Below are 10,211 nucleotides of genomic sequence, written 5' to 3'. Positions count from 1 at the left end.
GAACCTCTGGGGCTTTCTCTGGAGACACGTGGAGCCTCGTCCCGAGCACCACGTCCGCTGTCGCTGTGAAGGGAACAGGGGATGCACGAAGGAGAGGACGGCTCCCGCTCGCTTAGCAGACACGACGAGGCGAAACGAGCGAGTCAGCGAGCGAGAATGTTTATTAGGAGGCAGTGTGCGGAATTTGAACAAAGACAACACGGGACACCAATCACTCAGAAATGGAACAGAGAACGCTGAAAACGAGAGTGGAAGGAGTGAACGAACGCCGGAGAGGAAAAAAAAAAAAAAGAGCCCGACTGACTTCGTTGCACGAGGAGCGCCCACAGCGGCCGCCGGAGCAACGAGGATCAATTAAGGGCGAGGGGGGGCACGCGCGCTACTCCGCCGACCGGTCTCCTTCTCATCCTTTTTTTCTGCTACCCTTCTCCCACTCTCGCCTTGTAGCCCGGTCTGCGCACCCGCCACGGCATCGCTCGCTCGCGCGCGCCGAGCGCCGCTCCAGTCCCACTCAGTTTGCTCGGGACGGCGCGCCGTAGGCCCCTTGCTTGTGCCGGCGACGCAAGCCGCTCGCTTCACGAGCCACGCGCACTCCGGCACGACCGCCCCGCCCCCCCGTGCTCCTCGGAAAACACCGGAACTCCTCGAAAGCCCGGTTGCCGCCGCTCGGTCATCTGGGAAGTCCATCTCATTCTTGCCTCGCCTCAAGGAGTGCGCACGATGTAGAGTGGACGTCGCCGAAGGCCGGTAGCCACTGTCGGCGCTGTGCGCTCTCATCATTTACATCGGCGCTTGTCGGCGTTGGTTCCCTCGTTTGCAGCAAGGACGCCGCAAAGCTTGGCTTCTTAACGGGACGGCGCTGTTTTGTTGTTGTTTTTTTTTTGCACATTTTGCAACGAGTGGACACCGGAGAAGTGATTGGTAGCAGTGCTTGTTGAATTCTACTCCTCGAAAAGACAATAATAGTTCACCTTGTTGCGTCACCTGCCATAGTATGTGGCGTAAGCCGGCTCGACAGTGTGTGTTCGTGCGTAGTGGCTTTTATGCAATAGCAAAGTGAATTTTAGGAGTGAATTGATAACCGCAGCACAACGATATACGAATAGGTTTCGGCGGAGTCAGTTCGGCCGCCGCCTGCAATTGTCCATTGCGTGAACATCCGCAACGAGTCACGAAGAATAGGACATCGCTTGAAGCACTATTGCTAGTATTGCTGGGCATTTTGTTCCGTGAAAACCCAAGATCTGCCGTGGCTCTCAAGCGTCGAAAGAAAGCACGCGGCGAAGAAGTTGCTTTCATGTTTGACGATGTAACCTAATGTGTTTTGGTGGCAGCAGTAATGACACATATTTGGAAGCGGATGAGCTCTCTCTCCCTCTGAGATTTCTTGAATTTGTATGCTCTAATAAGAAGGAGAAGATTGGCGGATGCTTACATCCGCGGTAATAATATATTCAAAAACTAGTTTTCTTTCTCTACCATAAACTCCATTTGTAGAACCAGTTAGAGTAGAAGCCCGGCAGAACGCCCTCCCGTCGTCTCATACTCTCGTGTTTGACATGTAACTGTGAACTATTATATACTGAATATTTAACCTTGTAACCAACTAGAGTAGCAGCTAGGTTAAGCACCGTGAAAGCTCACATTGTAACATTGCGAGCTCCCGTTGTAACATTATATTCTCGTTACACAAAAGCCTCCGAGTTCATAGAACGTCTGATACCACGTTCATATTATCTGCGACGCACTAGCTCGCAAAAGAAACCTTGTCCACGCAAACTGTGCAGCACGTGTGACTGTGCTTCGAGAAGTTGCTTTCATTTTATTTTACTTCCGTGAACTTTTTTGTTTGATAGCGCTTATCATCACCATCTGGAAGCTGAGCGTTGTGACCACGTGTGTACCAGTGGACGTGGTGCCAATTTCACCAACCTGATGGAATAATCGCCTCACCTGCGTAGTCTTCATAGAGCCTTCCTGCGCCCGGAGTCAGCAACACCAGTGTGGTGCTTTGTGCTGTGTGAAAGACGCCAAAGCCACGGCTTGGTATCGGATGTACACTAAGTCGTCGCATCTGAGTGCTACTTAGGAGCTATATACGACGACAAACTTTGACAAGGCTACTTAGGAGTAACTTCTCAAGGGACATAAGGTACGTACATATGTCTGATAAGGTGCCTTTTTTTTTTCTACGGGTGATTTTCTTATGGCCTGAAGGGGATTTAAAAAGTGCTGTACATTTTTTCCTTCCTTAAACCCATTGTGGAGTAACTTACGAAACGCAATTCCTCAGCTAGTTCATTTTTCAGTCTGGTTCACCTATTGCAAACGCCATGGGCTTCCCAGCAATGCAACTCAGCGGCAGGTGAAAACGTTGTGTAGTTGTCGTCTATAATGTTGAATTGTGTGCTGTGTAAAGAATAATTACGCGCCATTTCTTACACAATATTTAGTTGTTTGTTTCACTGCACGATGAACAATGATTGTTCTTTAGAGGGTCATCATGACTTGAAATGCGGTGGGATTGATTGGGCTCGTAATCTCAGCGGTCCGCTAAATGTTTTCGCAAAACCTTGATGCATGTCGCTGGTATAGGAAGCAGAGGCCTGGAAGAAAATAAGCTTGTTGTGGGAATTGAAGAGTTGACCATTGTTGCATACTCAGATTCTGCCCGGAGTAACAATTTACACGATGCTCAATCACTGACAGGCCGGCTTTGTGAGCGGAAAGAAGCTGGCTGGTGGCAGCCTGAAAAGCAAAGCGTCGGCCTCTCAGCTGAATATGTGTCGAGTGCTCCAGGAGATTACGGTGAAAAATAATAAAAAGGAAAGCATCGAAATAGCCTTTACATAAAGTGTCACATTATTTGTCAGATAGACACTTCCGACTGACTAATATAGCGATGCCTAACGCCTTTCATAATAAGAAGACAACTATGAGGACGCTGTAGCTCTTGGTAACTACCCTTTTAATTGAAGTTTGTAAGATAAACTTCATACATACGGCATTATGCCCCAGAGTCGCATTTCGGGCTTAAATTAGATCAACCCCATGACTGAAATTTGGACGATGCATGAACGTAACAGATATGGGTTCTTACCTGCTGAAGCCACGCAGAGCTTGTCTAGACTGTGTGCAACGTGCTTGGGCAGTATAAAATCAAGTTTCAGTGCATTTAAACAGGTGCGCCCATTATCAACAAAGATGTTGAGATAACCGTGTCAGCTCAGTTAGTGTTCAGTTCGGTTCAGTTTATTACCTTAAAGTCCCCCGTAGGGGCATTACATAAAGGGTGGGTTTTAATAAAACCGCTCAAACATCGTGATAAATAATCATTTAACAAAAAGGTCGCGGCATGAAGGGTGAAATCCCTCCAAGCTTCTGTTTGACAATGCTAAAAGTACACACTCAAACAGAAAAAAGAAAGAACAAATGGATATTTGTTTTCTTTTACACCGAGCTCATGCCTGCAAAGCTTATCGAAATAGGAGTTAACAGTAGACGTTTATGATTCATTATGCATATTCCCTGCTGCCAGTTTAAATCACTGTTGCGCTAATCTCAACATTTCCTGGTGCTTTATAAGAACAACAACCAAAATAAAACACGGGCATGGCCACTAACAGTGCACGGTGGCTCTTACGAGTACACTCTGCTAGTTGCGTAATGCGCTGATAAAAGCACCTCCGCAATGAGACGGTAAAATTATTCAATAGAAAACTATGTCCCCGTGTAATTTTGCTCATCTTGATTTTGGCGTGATTGATGTTCCCTCGTCGGCCTTGAGAATCCTTCCGATACGCGTATTCAGTAATTTCTCTCTGCAAACGGTGACAGCAAACAACACATAAAAATGAACACGAGTCGCACACAAGGCACGCTCTTTGTAAGTGCCGCTCTTTTGTGCTAACGCGCTTTCGATTTTTATTTATCCGTGTATTTTCGTGGCACAAACTGTCGGGAAGATATGATATGTTGCGCTAAATGGCGCCTGAACAAGCTCTGTTCATCCAGAATGCGCTGGCACGCGTATTTTTACTTTCGCAGCTGGCTCCTTACAGCGGAGCGTCATCATCGCTTTCATCGTAAACCTGATTAGCAAACTCGGAAGCATCATGGCCGCCTCTCAGATTGCATGACAAGCCATGTGATTTATGTTATCCACGCTGCACTAATTACACTAAGTGCTCGTCAGCGTTCGGGCCACGCTGAAACTATACAGATAATATGAATATATATATATATATATATATATATATATATATAAAGAACAAGCTGTGCCTGATCTCTCCGTGCTTCTTGTGCGTGCTAAAGATCATACGCACATTGAACAGTATACGGGTGAAAGTTGTGTTTACGTTTTCTTCAAAATTCGGTAACGCAGCACTGTCTGCTTAGCAGCACGGGTATACGCATTTAAAACCAGTTACTCAATGCTTAAATTTTTGAATGATAGACACCTTTCGGTTTTATTAAAATATTTCCAACACACACCGCGGCTCAGTGTCGCAAACATGGGTCACTTGAAGTGAGTCTAGCTATCTTTAAAAATGATCTTTCAGTGGGAAAATGAGAACATGTCTCCTGCCTTATGCTTCGGAAGCTGTAAACGCTAAGCCAAATAAGTTTAACTTACGTGTAAAGCTGTGTTTGCCTAGCGCGCAGTTAGGCGCTTCAGTGAGAAAAATAAAAAGGGAGAAAAAAGAAAGAAAGGAAGTGCGAAATGCGCTGGAAAACTTTAAATTCCTGTACTATATTTTAAACCTTTGGTTCAACTTCTGCCGCCGAAGCATGGGGTAACGAAATATTGCTATGACATCACACCACTGAGTAACCTTTTTGTGTTTTACTTCATTATTCCCCTCTTGGCGCTTGCTTACACTCCCAGGGTTAGTTGTAGTCGTAAAACATAAATACCCCGGAAAGTGGATGGGAAAACAGCACCGCGGTAGCTCAATGGTAAGAGCATTGCGTGCGTAATGCGAAGATGTGGGATCGTTCCCCACCTGAGGAAAGTTGTTTTTTCATCCACTTTAATTTCTATTAATTTATCATTTATTTAATTGAATTAGTAAGTACAAGTAATTTCCCCTATGTTTTCCTGCTGTATCGGACTGATTGAGATGTTGAGTTTATATCGTAGCAAATGCAATGAAGAAACGGCTGAGGTAGATTTCTGGGGCGTTGATTTTTGCACTTTCTTAGTTATTCGTCGCGTAAACACTTCGTCGTTATCTTTTGTTTTCGGGGATTGCCCAATTACATCTCAATCTGTTGCTTACGCATACCCTAAACCGTGGGGTTTTACTTCCAAGAACCACGGTACCATCTTGAGGCACGCTATAGTGGCGGACTCCGGATTAATTTTGACCACTATGAGATTCTTTAACGGACGCTCGATGCACGGTGCATGAACATTTTTTGCATTCCGCTCCCATCGGAATGCCGCGCCCCCACGGCCGCGATCGAACCCACGTTGTTGCAACGCCTTCGCCACTAGCCACTGAGCTACAGCGGTGGGTCGTGCTCGTTCGTCAGTGCCAGCGTCTCTCATTGGTAGCGCATTCTTTTTTATGTCCTTGAGGTAGATATACTGTCTGCTTTCATGGTTCCTTATCGTGACCGGCAATACTTATTGCGTTTACTGAAGTTTGCGGGGTTACTTGGCTTCGTCGTGGTGTTCCGCAGGAAAGGCACAACGTTTGTTTGTAACAAACTTGATGCGTTGCCTGCGGTGCGTTGCCTGCGTTACCTGCTCAGTGACCTGCTCAGTGACACGCGTCTTTCAATAAGCACACGAAGAAGCACACATATTTGTACAAGATAACATATACAGGCTGTTTCAACGAACACCTTCAAAAATTTTTAAAGGTTGCCTGTGGCAGGTAGCACAATTCTAGTTCATGAGCTGGTCTACTCAAAGAGGCGGACATTACTTGCACAAAAAATTGAAATGTATACTCAACTAATTATATGTGAATACATATGTTTTGCATATGTATTCACATATGTATTAGCTATTGTATAAGTAATAATTCTTTATTGTGCTCTCCCCCCTTACACAATGCCTCTAGGGGCCTGTAAGGTATCTTTAAATAAATAAATAAATAAATAAATAAATAAATAAATAAATAAATAAATAAATAAATAAATAAATAAATAAATAAATAATGTTTTTAACGAATAACCTTATGGCCCGTGTTGCAACTTGCAAAGCCATTGCTTAAGGCAGTATGAGCCCATTAGTGGTGCGTCACTGCATGCTTCGCACCTCCCCAGGTTTCACGCTAGTGGAGCTGCATTTCGCTCAATGGGTCATTTGACACTTACGCATAAAATTTATTAAATTTTCGGCGTATAAAATTATTTATAAAATTTATAAATTTCGGCGCATAATTTATTATCACCGCTAAAACCGTGCCTACGATTTTTTTGCAGGAGAGCATGCTTTGGTCTAGTTGGTTCATTACTTGATCCGAAAGAAGCAGCGCAAAATAACAAGATGCAAGGAAGGGACAAGCAACGGTGTTCTTTTTTGTACTGTTTTTTTTTTTTCGTAGCTGCATGCATAGTAGAAACAGGACCAAGGGCTTAGATGTACGTACAAACACTGCCCGAGGCGTGCATCGAGGGGTCATACATGTCTTCATTCGCACAGAAGGCGTCACGCAAAATCAATGCCCGGCCGAAGTGCATCTAAGTATCACTAACAACGAATCGTAGGCAACCGTTTCCTATATTTCCTCCTTCGGAATCATTAACGTTTCCTCTTTTTCTATTTCTGCGCCTTATCTCAGCAAATGACGGTATACTTAGGCTCCTCATAGCGTTCTCCTTCCTCTCGCTACCGCTTGTATGCGTTATCGGCAAATCTTAATCATTGGCGTGTTTGCTTCCTATCCTGACAGTCAGCGCCATTAGCGCCGGGAGCTACGTTTTGTAATGCTCGCAATCGTCTACGAGCAAAGTTGCTGTGTCAGCTATATCCGCCCTGCGGCAGGATGCTTTTTTTATTAGGCTTCCTGGAAAGGGGAAATGAAGCGAATAGGACCGCAAAAAGCATTGAAAGGCAATATGACATCAAGAAGAAGCCGGTGAGCAGAAAGTCATGACGCGAACCAGGAACACAAACACGGCCTGGGTGATAGCCGGCACAGTGCACGATAACCCAATGTGCTTGCTTCACGGCAAAGAACATGCTGATCGAGCTGGTTCACGCGAGATGAGACATAGTAGAGTTGCTGTTCTCCTTCACTAGTTGCGTGCAATTTCATATGGCCTATATGAGTGACATAGCGCAGCAAGCATTCCGTATTGCAGCGCTTAGCTATCAAGAGCCTTATCAAGCCTTAGCTATCAAGAGTTAGGTCACTCATGCTGAGTAGCTCGAGCTTTAGTTTTCGGACGCATATTAAGAGCAGGCTCCCGGGCGCTGGTCAATCACGGTAGCCCACCACGCAGTGATGAAAAGTCATTAATTTCGAAGGCATTTGAAGTTCGGAATCTGGTCAGCTGACACGAGATCTATATAGCTCCCACCGTGATACGCGCATTCAGGTGAAGTAGTTTCGTCGAAGAACTTATGACTGCAAGAACAGGAGGGAATGCAGGACGCGTATTCTTTCGCGTCTGGATGAACTGATGCACCTCTTCGCGGTTCTCAGCATTGCACGGAACTAAACGAAGCGCCATAGGACACGGCAGGTGGACGCGACGAGGCTGGCGAGACACGGGCGCGTCCGGAATAAAAAGGAAATCGAATTTATTTTCGGACTGCTCAAGCTAGCGCCGCAATGGGATACCCTTCTGTATTTTCGCCTGTATCCCAGACTCTGCCGTCTCTTGTCAGATTTTCTTGTGTCCTCCACTTCGCCATACGGATCACAGCTCGAGAAAACATCGTACGTCGCTCGTCGCCGGTGAAGGCTATCAGAACTGAAAGGATGAAGGGCCGCATTTTTCTGTGGGTACGCGGCGTCTTCGACAGAAACAACATTTGCGATGGGGACCTTATTATTTTCGACGTTATTTTCTCGCTACTTCTTCTGACGCCGTTTCCCGAAAGCTCTGTTTGCGTGAAAGAGTTGTTCTTTCTGGTTCACTTCCACAAGGTTTTTCACAAGGCAAAGCGAACATAGGAAGCTATACGCTCTCTACTGCTTCTACGTTTTCTATTTTTTTTAATCAGGAGCCCACAATCTGCTCAAACAACAAGAACGCGAATTTGGGTCGTTTTGCGAATATCCATCTTTAGAACATTGGCAGGAGCATATTCCTCCTTGTCCTTCGTACGCTTCTAGTTAGTGCTGAAATGTTCTCAATGCGTTCGGCATAGGTGCTCATCTCAGGCATACTTCAGCATTATAATGAATGCTTCAAGAGCATAGATTGCCTTTGATCTCATCTTCACACAAAGCTTCGCGTTAGTAGGCTGCCGGCGAATTATGCGCCGATGTTCGCTTATCTATTCTATAGTTGATCCTTACCGTTCGTGTCTTTGGCAGTCTTAACAGGTTAGCCTGGTTTACGCCTTACAGTTGCTATATTTCTTGATTTATTTGTATCTCTCTCTCTGTGTGTGTGTGTGTGTGTGTGTGTGTGTGTGCGTGCCCTTCGTGTGTGTATATGAGGGGGGGGGTGAGGGGGAGAAGGGTGCCTACGGGCGAGAAAATAATCTGGAAAGGTCACTCTAAAGACACAGCGTCCTGCATATTTAATTGTCCATCGCCGGACGCGAACGAGCAACATCTCACGTCGTCGAGTCACTGATCTCTTCCTTTAGCCTGTCGTCTTCCCGTTTCTGTCAAGCCTATTACGAGGGCAACACTATTCCTTGCTGCGTACAAGTTGCAGCTTGCTGCATGCATTTATCCTGCAGCATTACGCTTTCATGGCGGGTGGTCGGGCTCCCGTTACAACATATCTGCAGAGTCGGACAGAGAACTGCTTGTTGCGTGCGAGCGCGCAGCGTAATTTGAAAATTAAGATCGAAGAGACAATGTGCAATCGAAAGCACCTAATAGACAGGTAAAATGCGCAGCGTCGTCAGATGCTGAAAAAAAAAAATAAAGAAGCCACAAAGTCTGCAGAAAGAGCACTGGGTGAGGGGGGGGCGACGCTCTCCGACCCACTTGATCAATGCCGGTTAACGAGGCCTTTCCCCCCGGGCAGGACAATTGGCCGTCGCTCCGCTGCGACAGCGGGATCCCATTGCGTCTCGCGAAACTCGAAGCGGAGACCAATTTTGCTTCCCATGCAGGTCCTCGAAAACAGCAGCGCAGCTAAACGGGAACGAAAGGCGACGCGCAGCTACAATCACTCCCTTGCAACACGCAGCACACTCTATATATCGCACAAGCGGCCGCGCTTCTTTTTCGTCGCCTTCTTCTCCTCGTCCACACGCCAGTGCAAACGAAGAGTCAAATCGGAAACAGCGCGGCAGGCTGTCGCTTTGCTGTGCGCCGGAACCACGAAAGATAGAGGCAGCCAGGGCGGCCGTACAAAGAAGCACGAAGAAAACGAAGCAAGGCAAGGAATATATCGAGATATACTGTGCAGTGGTTCGTATATATTCGAGAAATTCGGCATATGAATTTATTTTGTTCTTCTGCGCCGTACAGAATAAAAGGTCTCCGAACGAAGTGCGATAATTATTAGTTAACTTGACGAAGGTATGAGCTATTTTATCATAGCAATGGAGCAGGAACGCTATTCATATATGTGTGATACCCTTGAGACAAGTGTTCTGCATTAAGAGGAAGCCTCAGATTTCTTTGAAGAATATCCTACAAGCAATCAAACAAGTTCACGCCATACATAACACACTTAAGCAGTAGAGACAAAATAGGAAGCACCGATTGATACAGTAGGTTTAAAGATAGAGACGGAAGAAAAGAGAAAGGCAGGAACAGTAACCAGAACAATAAATACGGTTCGCTACCCTGCACTGGCGGATGGGGAAGGTGAACGTAATAAAAGACAAAGAAAATAAACACACACACAGCAGAGCAGATGCAGGACTTTAATTGAATTGAATTAATGCACGGGACACGGGCTTTCTTGCATTTCGCCCCCATGGAAATGCGGCCACCGCGGCCGGGATCCCACGACCTCGTGTTTAGTAGCGCAACTCCATGGCCGCTAACGGCGCTAAGTCACCGCGGCGGGTCACATGCAGGAGCGCATGCGCGCACGATTACAGCACAGGATCA

At 46.1% G+C, this 10,211-nt stretch overlaps 1 protein-coding gene across 3 annotated transcripts in view; it reads left to right on the top strand.

Moving 5' to 3' along the window:
* Positions 1-460: 460 nt before the first annotated feature.
* LOC119456398 (irregular chiasm C-roughest protein-like) overlaps positions 461-10,211 on the top strand; it is an 812,164-nt gene continuing 802,413 nt past the window's right edge. For all 3 annotated transcript variants that reach the window (XM_049669811.1, XM_049669813.1, XM_049669810.1), the window contains exon 1: positions 461-2,152. The gene's annotated coding sequence lies outside the window, so the exon portion shown is untranslated. The remainder of the gene's footprint in view (positions 2,153-10,211) is intronic.

This window comes from Dermacentor silvarum, chromosome 6 (genome assembly GCF_013339745.2).
Source record: "Dermacentor silvarum isolate Dsil-2018 chromosome 6, BIME_Dsil_1.4, whole genome shotgun sequence".
NCBI classification, from domain to species: domain Eukaryota; kingdom Metazoa; phylum Arthropoda; class Arachnida; order Ixodida; family Ixodidae; genus Dermacentor; species Dermacentor silvarum.
The sequence above is the reverse complement of the archived record's forward strand: the minus strand, read 5'-3'. Positions and strand labels throughout refer to the sequence as shown.